The sequence below is a fragment of the Canis aureus genome, chromosome 5 (genome assembly GCF_053574225.1).
Source record: "Canis aureus isolate CA01 chromosome 5, VMU_Caureus_v.1.0, whole genome shotgun sequence".
In the NCBI taxonomy this organism is placed as follows: Eukaryota; Metazoa; Chordata; class Mammalia; order Carnivora; family Canidae; genus Canis; species Canis aureus.
In genome coordinates this window covers 61,776,808-61,798,359 of record NC_135615.1, presented here as the reverse complement: position 1 = coordinate 61,798,359, position 21,552 = coordinate 61,776,808, and the positions used below count along the sequence as shown (strand labels likewise).

The 21,552-nt window shown below is 40.1% G+C and overlaps 1 protein-coding gene and 1 long non-coding RNA gene across 14 annotated transcripts in view; one reads left to right on the top strand and one right to left on the bottom strand.

The window, feature by feature from the left end:
* Nucleotides 1-21,552, bottom strand: part of LOC144314361 (uncharacterized) — a 60,704-nt gene that overhangs the window by 15,605 nt on the left and 23,547 nt on the right. Inside the window, exon 5 of one of the 9 annotated variants that reach the window (XR_013380194.1) lies at nucleotides 17,626-17,773. The exons of the other annotated variants lie outside the window; for them this stretch is intronic. The gene's annotated coding sequence lies outside the window, so the exon portion shown is untranslated. The remainder of the gene's footprint in view (nucleotides 1-17,625; nucleotides 17,774-21,552) is intronic. 9 annotated transcript variants of the gene reach the window in all.
* LOC144314363 (uncharacterized) overlaps nucleotides 1-21,552 on the top strand; it is a 53,506-nt gene that overhangs the window by 16,450 nt on the left and 15,504 nt on the right. For 2 of the 5 annotated variants that reach the window (XR_013380205.1, XR_013380206.1), the window contains exon 5: nucleotides 177-273. This is a non-coding gene — a long non-coding RNA (uncharacterized LOC144314363). Of the gene's footprint in view, nucleotides 1-176; nucleotides 423-651; nucleotides 671-1,576; nucleotides 1,595-21,552 lie in introns of those variants that run through there. The other 3 variants (XR_013380208.1, XR_013380207.1, XR_013380204.1) reach the window with 3 other exon arrangements.

Sequence of the window (21,552 nt, the reverse complement as noted above, 5' to 3'; positions counted from 1 at the left end):
AGCCACCTTGTACCACTCAGCATGGGCTCCAGTGGGCCTCATTCTACAACATTCTACTGTTTAGACCTCAGCGTAACAGAGTGACTGCAGAGCCATTTTGTGTCAGGCCATTTAAAAACTGTTTTTTTTTTGTTTTTTTTTTTAGGGAATAATTATCATATCTTATGGTCTTTCAGGATTCCCCAGAAAAAGCATTCAGCTGCTACACCAGCCTGGCATGTCACCTACTTCCAAGGAAAACCCACTGGTACGCCCAGCACGTGTTACAAGCAGGTACTGTCCGTCTGATTCTCAGTGCTGTGTCACATTTATGACACACAGCCAATGAACTAAATCACTTTTGACATCTTACACCAGTCTCTGACATGCTGCCAATGTAAATGACATGACATACTAAAAAATGATAATATTTAAAACTGTGATACTATGTGACTCCAAATAATTGGGATGTAATAACACTTTCAAACATTAGAATGGAGTGATAATAACCACTTTGTCCCATTGTGAAAATACATCTTTCTCAGAATAACAACACATAAATAATAGCTACCAACATATTTAATGCCTGCTATGTACTGACATTGTTATAAGGACATCCTCCTCGTGGCAGCCCTCTAAGGCAGGTACTATTATTTACCCTTCCTTTTGTAGACAAGAAAATCAAGGGCCAGAGAGGTGAAGTGACCTGCCAGAGGTCACACAAATGGTAAAGGGAAGAAGCTCCATTAATAACCTTGCTACATACACCTCCTTTGGAAGAAATCTAGAAGTCTCAATAGGCCTTTTAAGATTCACTCCATTAGGGCGTCTGGGTGGCACAATGGGTAAAGTGTCTGACTCTTGGTTTTGGCTCAGGTCATGATTTCAGCATTGTGAGATCAAGCCCCATGTCAGGCTCTGGGCATGGAGCCTGCTTAAGATTCTCTGTTTCCTCTCTCTCTGCCCCTTCCTTTGCTTGTGTGAGTACTCTCAAAGAAATAAAAATAAATCTTTTTAAAAAGTAAAAATTAACAAAAACATAAAATTTATTATATCAACAAAATTATAGCCCTTATGGCATACACCAGAGTAAGAAATATGGAGGGGCACCTGGGTGGCTCAGTGGTTGAGCATCTGCCTTTGACTCTGGTCATGATCCCAGGGTTCTGGAATCGAGTCCTGCATCAGGCTCCCCACAGGGAGCTTGTGCATCCCTCTGCCTATGTCTCTGCCTCTCTCTGTGTGTCTCTCATAAATAAATAATAAATAAATAAAATCTAAAAAAAAATTAGAAATACAGAATACGCAAATATTATGCTAGTCTTGCTACATGAAAGTCATCAGGCAAATGACTCAGCTTCTATGAACCTCCATTTCTTTATCTCTAAAATGGAGATGATGTTTGTTAGCATTAGCACCCTTAGTACAAACATTTTGAGGCTTCAACACTGTTAGATTGAAGCTAACAATGAACAATAAACCCCCAAGACCTCAGAATGTAACTATATTTAGAGACGGGGGCTTTTAAGGGTTGATTAAGAAAAAAGGAGGCTGTTAGGGTGGGCCTTAATCCAGTTATGACTGGTGTCCTAACAAGGATGGAGATCTGGGCACACAGAGACACCAAGGATGTACACGCACAGAAGAAAGACCACATGAGGACATGAGGATAAGATGGCCATCTATAAGCCAAGAAGAAAGGCCCTAGCAGACATCAAACCAGCCGACACCTTGATCTTAGACTTCTAGCTTCCATAAGTATGAGCAAATACATTTCCACTGTGGAAGCTACCCAGTTGGTGGCTTTTTATTATGGCAGCCCTAGAAAGCGAATCCAAATACGTGTAAAATGATTAGCGTAGTACCTGGCAAATAATAAGTGCTCAAAAGGGTTTTACTATTCGTTCAATTGTGACTACGCACAAATACATACACATAGAGCCTTTATTTGGGTTTGAAGAACATGTACCCTGAGGTATTCAAACCTAATTTCAAAAACGCTTCTTTCCCAATCAATAGACTTCATGAAACTTTAATTAAAAGATTGAACATGGTTCACTTTTCAAACTCAGAAGGTCTAGCTAACATGGCTAAAAGTCAGTGACTATTACCTTGCATCATATTGTGATGTGAAATTGCACAGGACTTGGAAAAGCTCCTTTCCTTCTAGGTAGTTATCAGAGCCTGTGTAGTTAAGTGTAGGGTGGAAATCGACACCATGGATGGTAAATACACAAAAGTTATGAGGCAAAGCAGGTGTGAATATCCAAACACAAACCAGTGTGGATCAAAACAAGTGGCACACTGAAATCTCCTTGATTGAAGCTACCTTGATCAGAGCTGGCATATAAATGTCATTCTTGAGGGCCAGTTCCAATCACCTGTTTTGAGCTCTTGTGTTAAGAAAGGTTCTGATGTGGGGTGCCTGGGTGGCTCATTTGGTTAAGCTGCCAACTCTTGATTTCAGCTCAGGTCATGATCATGGGATCTTGAGATCAAGACCTGAGTCTGGCCCTGTGCTCAGTGGGGAGTCTGCTTCAGGAATCTCTCTCTCTCCCTCTGCCTCTCCTCCCTCCCTTCAAATAAATAAAGAAGAAGAAGGAGGAGGAGAAGAAAAAAGATTCTGATGACACATTTGCGCTCAGAGAGGAGTGCCAGAGTGAATGAGGGACACTGTTTGAATATGTGGGGAGAAGGGTCGGGGTAAGTGTGCTGTGAGGTTACTAATTAGATCTGGAAATTGGTTAATGGGCCCTTCTGACTCTCCTCTTATAGGTTTAAGGCCTCTCAAAGATTCAGCTTCCTGTGCATACGGCATGTATTTTAGTATCATAACTCAGCAACTCTGAACTCACTAAAAAGTAAATGTTTTTCTTTAAACATACATGTCTTGTGACATTCAAGCTTTGTTATTCAAGAACATAAGGAAAACATTCTGTCTTGAGCTAACAAAGTCTATCAGCTGAATCCCTTCTCAGGTTGCTCTAATTCGAGTTGACTAACCCATAGGATCACACATTTACAGAGAAGACAAGTTTTTCCTCAAAAGTTACCATGGCAGCCTTTGGGTCACCACCAAAAAATTGGGTTGTACCTCACACGTTTGCATCCATGGCTTTGCAATCTCTAAGTACTATTTAGCCACTGATAAGTGTATACTATCTGGGAGTATGCTAGGTCAAGGGGTGCATTGTCCACTGAGCTGTACCCTGGAATGCAAGAGGGGACCTATCGGCCCTATAACACTCCAACTCTGCTTGCTTCTATACCAAAGATCAAGCTCATGCTCTAAGGGTGAGCCCCTTCCCTAGGTAACTCCATTAGAGAAAGCCATTGCTAATGATTAACAATTAGCATTTACATCCAAAGTGCCAAGTTGTCTAAAGAAAGATGCTAAGAAGTCTAAGAACCTGAGTTTAAGCCCCAAATGGGCCAGTTGGCTTCATGCAGAGAAACATCAGTCACAGTCCCCCACCCCCACCCTGGCATAGTCAGAAGGGGGAGGGGCAAAGGGACCGACTCAAGTCAGGCTCAGACCACTGTGTGACAGTTCAAGGAGCAGGGGCTGCTCAGAGGGTCCCACTCTTCTACTCCCCAGGAGAATCATAATCCAGTCTGATCCAAGACTCAATATATATCACTGCAGTAGGAAAACAGAAGAGAGGCTCATTTCCTCCTACATACGTGATGCCCACAGCATCTAACACGGTTCCTTATGCACCGTGAAGTACACAAACGGCTGTTGCCTGACTACATTCTAAAGTAAAAATCAGTCAACCACTGTTCACTCAATCTAACAGAGTATGCTAAGATCCAATTCGTTGGGGTTAAGTTGGCTCATGCAGTAACCTATTGTACTGTGCTAAAAGTTCTGCCCAAAGTTTGCAGATTTAAAAAAGAAAATCCATTCCTATATTACTTTAAATTTTCATGCAAAATAGAAAATGGAACAAAATATGGATTGTGTTGGTTTATGTTGAATATGAAAAACTATGGAGAAGACTGGAACGATCCCTTTGAGCTCTGAGAAACCCACAGGCAAAAGGTAAAACAAAAATTAAAAATTTGACAGGCCAGCCAGCATTAAGACTTCTGAGATCAGGGGGTGTCTGGCTAATTTATATTTATTCTAGTCTCATTCATGCTTTCCAGCTATGCACAGTGAGGGTTTGTAAATGGCACATTTTATGCCTTTCCATAAGCAGTGCCTTGTCAGGCCGGCTTTGCGTGCCACTGGTGGAATTGTCATACTGTGGCAAACACTCCAAGTGGCTGTTCTTTTCCTGAGAGAGGAAAAGAGATAAGCTTTTATGTGTAACAAGGATTTCTTTTAACTGATTCAGCATACCTTGTGCTTCTGGTACATGGACCTTCCCTATTGAAATTGCATTGGGTGATGCTTTTAAAAATGTTGCTTCTAAGAGAATCCAATCTCTCACTCACATATCAGGGCTTCTAGCATGTTATCGAAAGAAAAACCCTCAAGTTCCTCTGCCCTTCTGTCTCCTGCATGGCTCTAAGGAGCAGCGAGCACAAGGATAGAAAATGAATTCAGGCAGCATAAGTGGTAACCCTGTCCTCCGTTTCCTCTTCTCTGCAACCCCATGGAATGCTTTTTGAAGTCAGGAGGAGCTCCATGGGAGGTGAGGGCTGACTTTGGCTGCCAGCAAGCAGAAATGTTCAGCTACTTAACACGGGGCCACATGTGGCAGCTACAAAAACATCACCAGGATGTGAAACCTACTTACTTCGATGGTATTCCCCTGGCCCTCAAATCTTTTCAAGCTTAAGGAACTGGAGGAGTAGATGAACTTGAGCAGTGGGGGAGGGAGGGGGATGTCTTGTGATTTCAGCCCAGAATTTGTTCTGTACAGCAAATCTTGGAACTGGGTCCTGCTGTTTTTATCCTACACTGTCTTGTAGTCTTGGGCTGCTTTGGAGGGCTGCATTTAACACCAAGCCCAGGGACCCCGGGAGCTCTGGGGCCACTAGCATCTTAGGTGTTTTGCATTAATGGTATGTCAGAAGGAAATACTTGTCAGGGTAGGTCCCTCCAGGATCTTTCTCAGGCTGCACACTATACTTAATTAGGTTACTCCAGACTACAGGTTCTTTTATCCGATGGACCAAGGAGTGTGTGCATTTGCCAAAAATGCTTTGTGGCTGGCTTTCATGCCCCTTTTTGCCTGGGGAAGCTGCAGATACGAGTCCCACAGCCCTGTGAGGAGTGAGCTGCTCAGCGCGGTGTTCACGCTACAAAAGATCGGGGGCTGGAAATGTCATTTCTCCTCTGTGCCAACGAGAGTTGGATGGGAGAGATGACCCCCATGCTCTTTCCTTCCTCTGAGATGTCATGACTCCAGCCAGCCATTCTGTGATGCAGAAATGGGAGGGAGAACAGGACCATGGAAAAAGTAGAGCATGACTTTACCAGTGGAAGCGCTGGCACTGGACAGATGTGGGCCCAAGTCCTAGTTCATGAATCGCGTTTGTGAATCAATGAACTTGCCTTCTGAGCTTCCGTTTTCTTACTCATGAAACAGGAATAATGGAGGTACTCTACCCTCATGTGGGAATTAAATAAGATCGTGCATGTTGCACATGTAAGCATGGTGCCTGGCACACAGCAAATACACCATAAACATGAGCTCTCATTATTTGACACCATGGGTCAACTTCTAACCCCAGAGCACTGAGCTACACACTTTCCTCCAAAAGGAACACTCATCACAGCTGGACCACAGATGTGGAGTGAGGAGAGGAGGAATGGGAGGAAAATAGAAACACAGAATCTTCCTCTCTAGAAGGATCCCAATGTCACTCCTTCCTCAAGCAGTATGTGGTTCCGGATCTGACGCCATTACAAGGTGCCACAGGTACTTCTGATGGCAGCTTCCTCCAGGTGAGATGCAAGGAAAAGTGCACACTTCTTCCCATCTAGAACAATCTAGGCCTGCTTTGGTTAGTCTCACTTATTCACTCAACCGAGATGGATGAAGCTGGTGCCAGAATCTGAGTAGAGCGATAGCAAAAGACAAAGCTTGCAGCCTAGAGAGGAGGAGAGATAATCCATGGGAAAGAAAATGGAGACCCAGGAGAGGCTTTCTGAGGAGGTGATAGTTGAACTAAGGCCCTGAGGAAGAGGACAAGCAAATCCCAAACCAAGAGGTTGGAAGCCCCAGGAGAAGTAGGAAAAGTCCGTTAGCAATAGCAAAACCTCTGGGGGTGGCTTGCCAGGCATCCATGGTCAAGGACACCTCCATCCAGAATCTTCCACATGGAGATCATTACCTTGCCCTTCCACAGACCTCTGAGAGCACAAGCAGCCAGCAACTTTCAGAAGCAACTTCTCGGCTCTTTACTGGTTTAATTAAGATACTCTGTAATTACCCTGAGGTGGATCAGACCCAATTTCGAAGAGGTCACAGAAGTTTGCACAACTGGAAAATGACCACAAGGGTGACCTTCCTGTGCATCAGTTCAGGAAATGAGAAGTTGGTGGGGGGCTCAGGGGTGGGGTTTCACACACCTTTTTACTTGCCTTCTCCACAACCATTCCCTATGTGAGTTCTTCCCTTCAAATTCAATTAATAGATGCAGAAATTCTAAGTTGTACACTAATCACAGTTATATTTTATACAACTATAATATTGTATTAAGCAATATAAGCAATTAAGACAGTTAGTCCTAGCAGTCAGTTAGACTTGGCAGCCAATGATATCATTACTAGGCTACTGTTCATTTTGCTTACTGAGCCAGCCAGCGCATGTCTGAGTCTCTGTTCATGAGCCTGCTCTTTGGTCTGTGCTATCGTCTCCATGAGTGAGCATATATGGAGTGCCTGCTTACTGCATGTATGGCACCATGAGAATAGCACTATTTAAAAGGGTAGCATCTGCTCCTGCAGTATTTACCAACTAGTAGGACGGGACATGCACATAAATCATTTATGCAACTGGTAATAGCCATCAAGCCAGTCATGGACCATGAAGACCAGGATCTCGCCAAAGGGGGGGTTTAGGACTGATCTCTCTCTGAAACCATCCCCTTCCTCTATGACCCTTGGTGCATCTGTTCTCTCTTCCCTGAGGATATAAGGTGCAGGAGAGCACAGAGCTGGTGGAGGAGGCTTAGAAGAAAGATGATGTGTTTGATTATGGGTGTTTTTTCCACCATCCTGGAGGCAATGCTCAGTGGCAACAAAGAAGGATGTAGATTCACCATAAAGCTGTGTGTTCTCAACACTAGGGAGCACTCCAAAAACAAGGCATTTAATCAGGGCTGTCCTTGCTTCCTGAGCTCTCATGTTCATCTTAAAGTCCAACCAAGACTTCACCAGGATTTCACTCCAGTCAGATTTTCTGTGAACTAAGTCCTCTTTCTCAGGGACACATTCATTCTTCTCCCACTTCTCACCCCAAACTGCTTCCTTTCAGATGCTTCAACTATAAGAATTACAGGAGCTGGATTCTAATCTCCTTTCATTTCCTTCGGCTTAATTTTTTTTTCTAGAAACTTTTTACATCTGTAACCGTTAGACTGACCCAGGATCTTCCAAATCCCTCTAAAGTCAATTTCTTTGCTTATGGACATGTCTGCTCTTTTTCTTCTCTAACAAGTGCTAGACTGCTTGGTCTAAACCCTTGACTGAGATTCTTCTAACTTCCCATCTCTCAAGAGAGCACATACCCACCAGAAGTCCTGCATGTTTACTGGCCTCAGTCTAACATTACTGACATTCTTCAATGATTGTCCTAAGCACTGTCACTTACTTTATTGGTAGAAAGAAATGATTATAATCCATTCCCCATATATAAAGTCAATGGGTACATTGTGGAAATTAGAAGAAGACGTCCCTGGGGTGCCTGGGTGGCTCAGTCAGTTAAGTGTCTGACTCTTGATCTCACTTGATCATCGCAAAGTGAAACTCATCTATCAACAAGTTCCATAAACATACACAGAGCTTCCAATCAGCTTTTTTAGGAACTTCATCTTACATATTATATAGCCAATGACCACAAAACATTTTTGTGGGGCCCACCCTCCCACAGCTCTCTAAAGAAATATGCATGGAAGTAATACATTTGGAGGAGATCCTCCAACATGAAAGAAAAACACCTGCAAGCAGGAAAATGGGATCTGGAGGAAACCAAGACCAGGCAGAGAACGAAAGAGAGTATTGTTTAAAATCAAATTATTAACACTAGCCAAGGAGCAAAAGCAGCCACCAGAATCTGGAAGAGCAAGAAACAGATTGTCCCCTGGAGCCTTTAAAAGAAACCAGCTCTGCCAATGCCTAGATTTTTAGCCTTGTAAGACTCATTTTGAACTTCTGGCCTTGAGAATTATAAGTGAATAAATATCTACTGTTTGAAGCCATTAAGTTTGTGGTGATTTGTTATACTACCAATAAGAAACTAACTATAGGCCTAGGTTTTGAATATAATTGTAACTTATAAAAGTGAAGTCTAGGAAATCTCTTTTAAAAAAACAAACCCTAATGTCATTCATGAGGTTAATTTTGCAAACTTCCCCCACTGGCTAGCAAAAGAGAAAAACCCTCATAATGGCTCCCCAAATCTATTGGAAGGCAGATAAAACAAGGTGGTGACTTTGCCATCTTGTTTTATCTGCCAAACAACTTCGGTAACAGGCCTATGTTCAAATTCTGGCTTTCCCAGAATTTACTCAAATTTAAAGTGTGGTTAATAATACTTACATATATTTGTTGTCTGGATTTCTCCCAGATGCTACCAAATTAAAAATAAAGCAAATAAAAAAAGAGATCCATCAAATTATTAATAACCTCAGAGAAATAAGATTTGATGCTACATCTATGAAACAAGAACAGGCTGTCATAAAACAGGAACCATCAGAGTATAAAATAGAGCTTTTGGAAAAGTGTGACACCTATCATAAAAACATTTTCAGAGGAAAGTATTTTACTTCCATGAATAGTTCTTTAGAAAGCTGTGGGAAGATGTGATCCACGCAAATGAGAAGCAAGAAAGAAGAGAACATAAAACTGAGAAAAGAGTCCAACTCAGAAAAAACAAAGATCATTATCCTTGGCTTATGGCCTTGTTGCCTGCAAAGCCTGCAATCAGCAATGCTCAGTTGATCTGTCTCACATTGCATCACTCTGATCCTGACCTTGCTGCCCCTCTGTTGCACATCTGAAGCCCCTTGTGATTACACTGGTGCACCTGGATAATACAGGATAATATCCCTAATTAAGCTCATTTGATTAGTGACTTTAATTTCATCTGCAACCTTAATTCCCCTTGCCATGTAATGGAACATATTCACAGCTTCTGGAAACTAGGACATAGACATCTCTCTTTACCACAACTTTATACCTTTCTAAATGATTTGCATTTGTTAATATAAGTCCATGTTGCTTTTATAATTTAAGATTAAGAGTATTTGATAGAGATTATTTTTCAAAATTTAAAAGATTTAAGCTTTCTTTTACATACTAATGATTAAAACTGTAATGTTGGAGGATTAGACAAATGGCATATTCCAAAGAACCAGCAATTTAGAGACATGTGTAGGCGGAAATAGCATTAGGCAAAGGTCATATCAAACCATATATCAAATCATATATCATGGTTATATCAAACCATGGAGAAAAAAGAATGGATGGTTTACAGAAGGAACCTGTGGTTGTTACCAGAAATAAAAAGTTTGATTTTTATTTCACACACAAACCCAAGTAAATCCCACATAGGTTAAAGATCAAAACTTCAAAAAAATTAAAAGTAGTAGGAGAAAATATGAGAAACCATACTTGTAAACTTGACGTAGTGAAAGGCTTTCTCATACCTCAGTCCATAAAGCAAAACTTGGTAATATTAAAATAAAACAAGGTAAAAATACAAGCAACAGGCTTAGAAAAAAATTTAATAAAGTAAAACAAGGAGTAGGGGCACCTGGGTGGCTCAGTCAGTTAAGTGTCTGATTCTCGATTTCTGATTAGGTCATACATAATTTCAGGGCTGTGAGATTAAGCCCTGCACCAGGCTCCATGCTCCCTAGGCAGTCTGCTTGAGATTCTCTCCTTCTCCCTCTGCCTCTCCCCTGACTCACTCACTCTCACTCTCTAAAATAAATACATAAATAAATCTTTTTTAAAATGTATAACAGAGAGATATTTTCTGTAATTTGATAGTAAGACAATACTATAGGAAATGAGCAAAGGACACGAACAGGTCACCTCCCTAGAGAAGGAACATAAAGTTAATAAAAATATGAAACTACATTCAAAGTTGCTAATAAGGAAAGGCATATTACAAGGAAAAAACACAAAGTATTTCTGCAAGCACATCGTATTGGTTAAGAACTTAGACTTTGGAGTGCCAAACCTCCAGGGTTTGAAGCCTGGCTCTGCTAATTTTTCACTATGGCCTTCGGCGAGCTCCTTAACCTCTTCATGCCTCAGCTTCCCTCTATGTAAAATAGGAATGGGGATAATAATATATCTTAATGCTTTACTGTAAAGATGAAATGAGTTCATATATGTAAAGTGCTTCAAATACTGCCTGGCACAGAGTATTCACTTACTAAATACTAGTTCAATATTGTATTATGACACATGAACAAATGTACACACATACATGCCGCAAAATGCACATACCTAGGCACACTGAGAATTTCACTACAACATTATTTGCTCTAACAAAAACTGGAGACGACTTTAAGTGACATGAATAGGCAATAGATAAGTGAATTTTACATTTCCAAAAGTTGGAATGGCAATTTGCTGTTAAAAAGGAGGAAGATCTAGGCACCAGTATGGGAAGATGTCTATGATAAATTAGGTGGGAAGAAAAATGTCACAGACATCCACAGAATGACCCAAATTATGTTCTTTAAAAGCATTATATGTAATATATACACATGAATATATACCTGTTTGTGCAGATGTATAATATGCACAGAAAGTGTTCTGAATGTTTAATATGTTATCAGACTGTTTGCAAACTGTTACGACCAAGAAGGTAAGTAGGATCGGGGGTGAAAGCAAAAGGGAAAGCTTATCAGATAAACCCTCGCATTTTTCTTTCTTTTTTTTTTTTTTTCATTTTTCTTTTCTCTCTTTTGTTTTATTTATTTTTTAAAGATTTATCTGAGAGGAGGGAGGAGAGAGAGAGAGAGAGAGAGAGAGAGAGAGAAAACAAGTGGGGGAGGGGCAGAGGGGGAGGGAGGGAGAGAGAGACGCAGACTCTCTGCTGAGTATGGAGCCCAACATGGGGCTCGATCCTACCACCCTGGCATCATGATCTGAGCTGAAATCAAAAGTAGGATACTTAACTGACTGAGCCACCCAGGCGCCCCCCACCTTTTGTTTTAAAACAAGCACATGGGGATCCCTGGGTGGCGCAGCTGTTTAGCGCCTGCCTTTGGCCCAGGGCGCGATCCTGGAGACCAGGAATCGAGTCCCACATCGGGCTCCCGGTGCATGGAGCCTGCTTCTCCCTCTGCCTATGTCTCTCTGCCTCTCTCTCTCTCTCTCTCTCTCTCTCTGTGACTATCATAAATAAATAAAAAAATAATTAAAAAAAATAAAAATAAAACAAGCACATGCCTTTCTAAAAATTACAAGAAATAAAATAGAAAATCATGATCAGTTTGGTTACATTCTCAAAACACTGACATAGAGACAATGGCAAGTGAGAGGAAATTAGGAAATCAAATCATCCTGCAACTATTTTTTTTTCCCAGGAAAAGATGGAATGAGTGGCGAAGGAATTAGTCTAGTTATGCTTCAAAGAGCGTCAGTTTAGTTATGGTTTTGAAAATACTTTGTGTGCTAAAAATGTCCAAGTCCTCCATCTTCCAGGGACAAAGACTCTATAACAAATTGCCTCCATTAATTGTTTCCAATGTCTGTACTATTTTGTGAGTTTCACGTCCCCTGGAAAATGTTTGCAAAATTCAAACCACGGGCCTTCAATATTACTTAGATGACATAAACAAATTAAAATAAGGCCAGCCTAAGCCAGTTGTGTTTATCGGCCTGATCCCCTCTGAAAATGAGAAATGAAGTCAAATACCCTTTAATGCTATTTATTAGTGGAGTAATATAATACATTTTGACAAGTTGAACAGTTGTAACAGGCAGCTGTTAAAGTCTCTACAGGGCCTGTTTAGAATGAAAACAGGAGGGAGAGACAGCTCTATAACTGGGTTTTAAGAACAGCTCAGCCATCAACTATATCCTAACCAAGTACTTTTATCCAGTTAATTTACGGAAGGAATCCCTTAGGGTCTCCAGCCGTCTACCAGCGCAGCTCATTAGAGCCCAGTATCCAACTTTTCTCATTGTAACACTGAAAGCATTTATGTTTAAAATGTAATTAAACTTAAAACAAACAAGATCTTTATTCCCTGACAGTCCTGCTATTTTTAAAATGACAAAGGCATGAACTTATATAGGATTATTTAGAAAGCACTATACATTTCAGCCACTTATGGCAAGACATTTGCCCAACTGTTCATCCTGCATGCAATTAGAAATCTAAATACTTGGGTAACGGGTTTCTACTGGGAATTAAACTTGCAGATCTCTTACAAACGAGTAATGTGGTAAGACTTGCTGTCCAATGAGGTGTCTTATTGAAATATCCCAGGCCAGTTCACTTGTCACGGCTGTCGTCTTAGCCGCTCGTACTCACAGTGTATAGCTTTCATTACGAAAATAGAAATTTGTGTCCTAAGTGCTGTTACATTACTAATGCTAAATATTTAATTCCCTGGGGTTCCAATTATGGTTGAGCACTGGCAACACTGATTCTACTTTTTAATAACAACTGTAAAAGCAATTTGAGCATTTTTCAATTAATTAAATACATAGCGAACGAGTAACCTCTTGTCATTTTGCCCTCCAGGACCTGAGCTAATTGGTGTAGAATAAAATGTTTTGAAAATTAACTGATATTCCGGTCTGCACAGTTATACCATTAAACTCCGGTTTGCAGAATGAAGTTTGTCTTCTAATAGTTACACTCAATAGAGTCTGCAGATGTGAGAAAGTACCTACATTTTATGTACTTAACGGTGCCTCTAATTAGAGCAGAGTTGAAAGTCAAGCGTAGCTCCTCTAAACACCAGTCAGTATCAATAACGCTTTGCATTGTTCAGAGATAAATGCAACAGATTTCAACAGAAGAAGGTTTCCCGGATTTCATTCCATGTATTCACAATTTAGCTTAGCCATTTAAAAAGTTTGCCCCTAAGAATTCCTATCATTAATTATAGTCACACACACAAAGAGCCCCCAAAATAAATTCTGACATTTCTGTCACAAGAGAAAAGTTCCAAACCAAAAGTCTGGGAAAGTTCTTCCTTTTCAACACTCCGTTGCAGTTTCTCCTTCCACCAGAGAACAATGTCATAAATAAGTTCTAAATTGGTTTCTCAGCTTTAAAAGTTATGGTGAGGATGAATCATAAAAGCAGATGCTGTTTTACCCACATTTTTAAATGAACCTTTTTCTGAAGTGCAATGAAATCTGATTAAAGAGACCATCTCCTTGTAGAAAAACGTCTCTGACAGGTGTTCTTCCAGCTTCGAGTCTTGATTGGCCATAATCTAAAATCCATGCTCAGAAAGCGAATGCCTTTTCGGCAGCTGTCTTTCTTACAGAGATGATCCCCTAAACAGGTTTCACTGAGTTAGGAATCTCAGCAAAAGCATTATGGCTCATGGAATAAGACACGGAAAGTGAAATTAATCACTCTGGGAGAGAGAAGAAAAATAATAGGGAACATGGAATCATTTCCATACCAATTTTTAGGGTTTAAGTCTTTAATATTTTGAAGATTTTAGTAACATCTTTGAGAAATGGGCTTTAATTACAGGATTAACTTGATAGTATCCGCCTGTTAATATAAATAGATCAGCCTAAATTTCTGATTTTTAAGAACTAAAGTAGATAATGAGAGTATTTTAGAATTTGGCGGGTCGGGGTGACTCCTCAGGAAGTGTTTCCACTCCATCAGAAAATACACGTCCATAAAAATGAAAAGAAAAATATACATCTGCTTAAGGTTTCTTTCAATATTATTCTATATGGAAGGCAGCATCTCATCAGACTTCAAAAACATTGGCCATTGGCTTACTATGGCCTATCCTTAACAATTCTTTTTTATTACCATTAACAATTCTTAAAACAAAAAGCCACAGAATTTGTAAATGACATGTTAAATCTAGTATTGCAAATTATCTTATTTCCAGCCCAAAAAACAGCTTAAATTTTAAGATCTAAAGATAAAGACACAAGTGGTAAAGATACTGTTTGTATTAAAGAATGGATAGGAAACTATTCCAAAATAATTTAGCATTTAGTTCTGAAAAATAAGGATTTTGTTAACAGACTACTAATCTGTATCCAAAACACAATTAAATAAAACAATACATGGCTCCCTAAAACATTGGACAATTATCCACATAATTACTAAAGCCACTATATTTTGTCCCAGGGCCCTTAAACTATGGCACCCAACTAACCAGCTGGCTCTCAGATGCCAAAAAAGCAGAGCAGGAGCAGGGCTAGCTGAAGACAACAGTCTGCTTCCCCTCAGGATCACATGCCCATCAAATTCCCCTCTTCTTGCTTTGGATGATTTTGATGCTTCATCCAAATCAAAGTGGTTGGCAGCTCCAATCTGCACGTTAAGAACTAAGTCCCACCAATCACTCACCAATACAATTATTTAGGAGCTGGGGGTCAGTGAGCTGGTCTGGGAAGCTGAGGATCTGGGCTCAGTTCTGAAGGCACTAACTGGTATGACCTTGGGCAGGGCACTAGGTGCCCCCATATCTCTGGTCTCCTGTTCTGACATGTGGAACAATATAATCACTGTGTTGTTAGGAAGACTCAATAAGAAAACATGATGAAAACATTGGAGAAGCTGCAGTGCCATGGAAATGTTAAGGTAACCAAGACTTCTAGTCCAACATTCACCTACTGGGACCTATAACAATGCTTTTTTCATTCCGTTATTGTGCAAAGAACCTAGTTAAAACTATATGTAATGCATCCATAATAATGTGCATTAAAAATTAGAATAATTTGGGCACTTTGGTGGCTCAGTTGGTTAAGGTTCTGCCTTCGGCTCAGTCATGATCTCAGAGTCCTGGGATGGAGCCCCCACACCAGGCTCCCCCTTAGCAGAGAGTCCGCTACTCCCTCTGCTTCTCTCCCACCCCCCTCATGCTCTATCTCTCTCAAGTAAATAAATAAAATCTTAAGAAATAAAAAAAATAAATTAGAATAATTAAGGACTTCACAGTTTGACTACAGATTCTTTTAGAATTAAGGCTTTTAGCTTTAGTCCCAATAAATTACAAGCCTAAAGAGCATACGTTGAGCATTTTATAAAAGGAAATAGAAGCAATAGGATAAAGAAGAAAAGGAGAGTTAGCAGGATATTATCACAATATGGTCATCATTTAATAGACTATGAACTAAAATGAAGTCTGTTTTAAACCTGATTTTCTTTTCTAAGGAGTGTTCAGCTAGCTGCCTTAGGTCGCAGACAGGAGGCACAGAGCTCCCCTGTCTTGTAGGTGCCTCTCAACCTCTGCAGAGCTCTGCTAAGCAGAGAGGCATGTCGAGGGAAGGAGTTAGAGCAGATGTTCCCCAACTAAACACCCAGTTGGCTAAAACACATGGAGAATGGACATGTTAGGGAACAAGTGTTTTCGGAGGGACACCGCTTGCAAGTTAATACACCAATGAGGCCTGTGAGCCACTAGCGGGCCCCCAGAAGCCCTTTCTTGGGTCTGTCTATATTCTAATGAGTGCCACGGCTGGTCCCCAAGTACACAGAGGCATAAAGGTGGCAATCTGAAGGGCAGAGGAAGGACTACAGGTAGAGTCGATGAGAAATACAGCTGACAGCAATGGAAGAAACAAGAGCCTTTCAACAAATGACAAGGAGAACTGAAACAAAACAAAATAAAACAAAACCAAACTCCCACATCCTTTAATGAGAGCTGAGTTATACAGCATGATTCTTACTGATGACCGTGAGTCACTATCAAGTCCAATGAGACTGTTTCCAAGAGAAGAGGGAAAGGCATGATCCATTTTTAAAAGATTTCCATTACAAATAGTTAATGTTGATTCTTAAAACTTGGCCATCTTGTATAACACACTCCCTGTGGATTCCAGATTATTGTGGTTTTACTGTAGTTAGATAGTTTTATGGTTAATGTACTGTGGTATAAATAAATATAGCTTAGCCTAAGTGTCTCCACTGAAAATATGTATGTCATAAAATGACGAATAAAATAGGTCAATAACCAAACCCGTAGTAAATAATTCAAGCATAAAAGTACATAACATTAAAATAAGCTAAAACTGATCCTCTTCATTTGATACATTTATTCTAAATAGACTTCAAAACGAAATGTTCAAAAATAAATGGTGAGAAAAGAGTCTATGGGAAAACAGACCCAGCCTATGTATCTGTGTGACAACAAAGTAATATTCTACACCATTCTTATTGGTTTTACATCATAAAGAAGTGGTTAGGTGCTCACTAAATTGATGTTGCACTGAAATATAATTTATCAGTGGTTCAATCTATAAATAAAAGGTAGGAAATATCAGGAATATCATCAATGCTTCCTGGGAGTATGTAGACATCTAATATGTGAGGAAAGAGAGTTTGAGATCTTAAAGGACTCTGCTCCACTGATAGCTACAAAGGCCACACTGACTAGGACTGCCTCTAGGAGCTGAAGCTTCTCAGTGAACAAGGTCCTGGTTAGCTTTCAGAGTAGGGGACTGTGGCCAATCCAAGGACACTCAAAATAGCATCAAGAGATGATGAGGACAAAGTCAGGGTTCCAGCCTCACAGCTCTCCTGGCATTAGCATCGTTACTAGGTGGTCCTGTTCAGTCAGGATGACAAAATGTGTCCTGATGTGTGACTTGGAGGAGTTAGGGAGGCAGGGTGACCTCCATGGAGCCTCTTGGGGACCAAGGGAGGTGACAAAGGCTATCCCTTCCTTCACTACCTTGTGTGGTGCTGGTTATGTCAGGGTTTTAGTAACCCCATTGTTTTAGATTTTATTATTTTATTTTTAAAAAGATTTTACTCATGAGAGACACAGAGAGAGAGAGGCAGAGACATAGGCAGAGGGAGAAGCAGGCTCCCTGCAGGGAGCCCGACGTGGAACTCGATCCCAGGACCCTGGGATCATGCCCTGAGCCGAAGGCAGACAGTTAACCACTGAGCCACCCAGGCGTTCCTGTTTTAGATTTTAATTGATGTGGCAATTGGTTTGGGCATTTTATAGAGCATATAACCATGGAAACAAGTGTGCTTGCCTTTAATGTCTACTGGCTAATGTATGCGTCACTGTACTGTCTACCTCTCTATTAACTCAAACACATTAGTAAGCTTTGCAGTTTTTCATACAGGCTGAAAATTCTAGACAGTCTATCTAGACCATGGACCTGCACATTCTTGAAGTCCCAACTGTACCCCACTTTATGAAAAGTTTAATTCGACTCTCCAGGTCCCAAGTTTACATAGCCCACCAAAACCCAGGCAGTGCAAGCTGCTGTTTCTGAATCACTTCATGGCAACACTTCAGTCCCAAACAGTTCCATAGCAGGAATCTTACCCATCTATCTCATGCAGATCTGGGTTAAGGACTAATTTTACATTTACAGTGTTCGGTGTGGGCCATGCATCTTTCATTTTACTGGTAAAGGACATTTCAGGCCTCTGCTGCTGATAGGCAAGTAGAAGCAGATGACTCGTTGTTTGTGCTATTTGGAAAGAAAAAAACCCAACAACCCAGGATTTAGAAACTCTACAGGTAAATTTATCAAGGCCTTTGAAAGGCTGTTTAGAGACAGGGCAGAGGGGGATACTCTCTCTCCCTTGAGTTGGGGTTGACAAACTATAACCCATGAGCTAAATCCAGCCTGCAGCCTGTTTTTGTAACTGTTATTGGAACACTTCTGTAAAAGTGTCATTGGAACACAGCCATACCCACTTGCCCATAGCTGTCTTTGCACTGCAGTGACAAAACCATTGCGATGAATACTGTCCGGCCCACAAAGCCTAAAATATTCACTATGTGGCTCTTTAGAGATAAAGTTTGCTAAACCCTGCTTTCTTGGGGGCTGTCTCCAAGCAGGATGGGAATCCCAGAACAGCTGCCTCTATCGTGGAAAGCTACCTCCCCTACCACCAACCTCAAGGAGTGTCTCTTCCCTGCTCTCCCCTATCCCTGAGATATCCAGATGCTGGTTTCAGAGTTATTTAGTCATTATTCTGACCTAACGGCCTAAAATGCATTTCCCTTTCCAGTGTGATATGCCCAGTGAAGACACAAGGCCATGGAATTATCAGAGGTGTGGCTGGATTTGTAAGTTCCCTTTCCAGCTCCAGGCTCTCTCAATACTGAGCACCTGGGCCTGGCCTATGCATTTGACATCAAGTACAGGACAGCCACAAAGAAGAAATATGGAAGATGAAATATGAATGGGTGGGTGGCAGTCACTAGAAAAGGTGAGAGGAGGAGGGGCCTTCCAAACAGAAGAGGCAGCAGGTATGCAGGCAAGGAGGTGGCAGTGCCTGCTGGGGTCCATTCCGGGAAAACCAGCTGCTGTGGGATGAGGATGCATGGCTGGAATGGTAGGAAACAATGCTAAAGGAGTCCCTTGGTCAGGTGGTGAGCAGCCTTGTTAGATGCTGCTGAGGGGCAGAGGAGTGTTAGGCAGAAGGGTGTCTGTATGAAGGATTTAAGCAAGGTGCGACACGATCAGATCTCCATTCTAGGAAGATCACTCTGACAGCAGCAGGGCTGAGATAGAAGGGAGGGGGGCATCTCTGCTCTCCCCTATGACGCTGTACCCTCTACCCCATGTCCATTCTGAAATTCCCTAATCATCCTTTTCTAGGTACTTGAGGTAGTTCGACCTGTTCCCTAGGCACTCAAGTCACTTTTTGGACAACTACAAAAGTATATAGTTTCTACCCCAAATCATCACTTTTCTCAACTGCCTCTTTGTCCCATGCTTTCTCATCCATCTGTAGCAATATACCAATGGTTTGTTGTTGTTTGATTTTGTTTCTAATTCCAGTCTTCTGCAGGTCAGTATTTTTGTAAAATACAAAATCGTGCACTTGGATATCATGGCACTGTCAAATTGCTATACAGATTTCTCCAATCTTTTTCCTATCTTTGGTATTTATCTTGTCACAGGTTGATAATAGATGTCTGTGTCAATGAATTCAGTAAAGTTGCAGGAAACAAAACGAATATACAAAAATCAGTAGCATTTCTATACACAAACAACAGGTTTTCTGAAAAGGAAATCTAAAAAAAATCAATCCCACTTATAATAGAACCAAATACAATAAAATACTGATGAATACATTTGACCAAGGAGCTGAAAGAGCTTTACTTTTAAATACAAGACATTGATGAAAGAAATTGAAAAAGACCCAAATAAATGGAAAGGAATCCTGTGTTTATGGATTAGAAAAATTACTATCATTAAAATTTCAATGTACCAAAAGATTCAATGCAATCCCTATGAAGACTCTAATGGCATTTATGAATACAAAAAATAATAATAATCCAAAATTTATATGAAACCACCAAAGGTCTCCTGAGTAGCAAAATTAATCCTGAAAAAGAACAAAGCAGGAGGCATTACACTTCCTGATTTCAATCTATATGATAAAGTCATAGTAATTAAACAATATGGTACCTACATTTAAAAAAAATAAAAACAGCAAAACAAAACAAATAGACCAGTGGCACAGAAATAAATAAATCCAAACATATACGGTCAATAATATTTAATAAGGGAGGGAAGAATAATTACTGGAAAAAAGACAAGTCTTTTCAATAAATGGTGCTGAGAAAATTGGAAATTCAAATGTAAAAGAATGAAACTTGACCCCTATCTTTCACCACTCACAAATATTAACTCAAAAATGGATTAAAGACTTAAATATAAACCCTGAAATTCCTAGAAGAAAGCACATGATAAAAGCTCTTTGATTTGGGTCTTGGTAATGAATTTTTAAAAATCACACCTAAGCACAAGCAACAAAATAAAAAACAAGTGGACTATATATCATCCTTTTCTAGGTACTTGAGGTAGTTCGAGTAAACTAAAAACCTGCACAACAAAATAAACCATTAACAAAATAAAAAAAAACAACCTATAGAATGGGGACTATCTGAAATTTCTATATATATTAGGAATTAATATCCAATATATATAAAAATATATAAAGAACTCGTATAACTCAATAACAAAACAAGACAAACAAAACCCAAAATAAATAATCCAATTATAAAATGGGCAAAAATTTGAATAGAATTTTTTCTAAAGAAGATATAGGAATGTCCAACAGGTACATGAAAAGATGCTCACCATCACTAATCATTAGGAAATGCAAATGAAAACCACAATAAGATATCACCTCATACTTGTTAGAAAGACTATCATCAAAAAGACATGACATAAGAAATGTTGGCATGGATGTGAAGAAAAAAGAACCCTTGTGCACTGTTGGTGGGATTACAAATTAGCACAGCCACTATGGAAAACAGTGTAGAGTTTCCTCAAAAAATTAAAAATAAAACTACCAATAATCTATCAATTCACTTGCTGGGAATCTATCCAAAGGAAATGAAGACACTATCTGCACCCCCATGTTCATACCAGCATTATTTATAAGTCAAGACTTCGAGAGAATCTAAGAATCCTTTGATGGATGAATGGATATTCATAATATTAGCATATCATTCAGGCATAAAATATGAGAAAATCCTACCATATGTACAAAAACATGGATGGATCTTGAAGGCATTATGCTAGGTGAAATAAGTCAGATAAGATAAATGTAAATGGTTTCACTCACAAGTAGAATAATGCTAACACCCCGCTCCAAACACCAAGAACCCAGATTCCCAGGAAAAGAGATCAGATTTGTGGTTACCAAAGGCAGAGGGTAGGGAAAGGGGAATTGGAAGAAAGTATCGAAGATCAAAAGGTACAAACTTCTAGTTATAAGAAAAATAAGTATTAAAAATGTAATGTACAACACGAGGATTACAGCTAACACTGCTGCTGTATGATATACAGGAAAGTTGTTAAGAGAGTAGATCCTAAGAGTTTCCATCACATGAAGATATTTTTTTTCTTTTAATTGTATCTGCAGAAGATGATGGATGTTAACTAAATAATCATTTCACACTACATGTATCAAACCATCAAGCTATACATCTACTTGCAGTAATTTATGTCAATTACTTCTCAATTAAACTGGATCTCCCCCTACCCAAAATGCTTGTGGATTGTGTATTTTATCAGAGCCTAACAGACCTACAGTAAAGGAAATGCACACTCACAGCTGGCTATAGCCTTCCACAATGAAGAAGGGAAATGTATAAGTCCAGCCCAGTCTAGTCATCCTGTCCCACCTCAGCAAGGTGGGTGATGGTGGTGGGATGACTCAACATGTGTGAAGTTTAGGCAAGAGGCATATGCTCACTGAAAGACTGAGACCTAGTCATAAG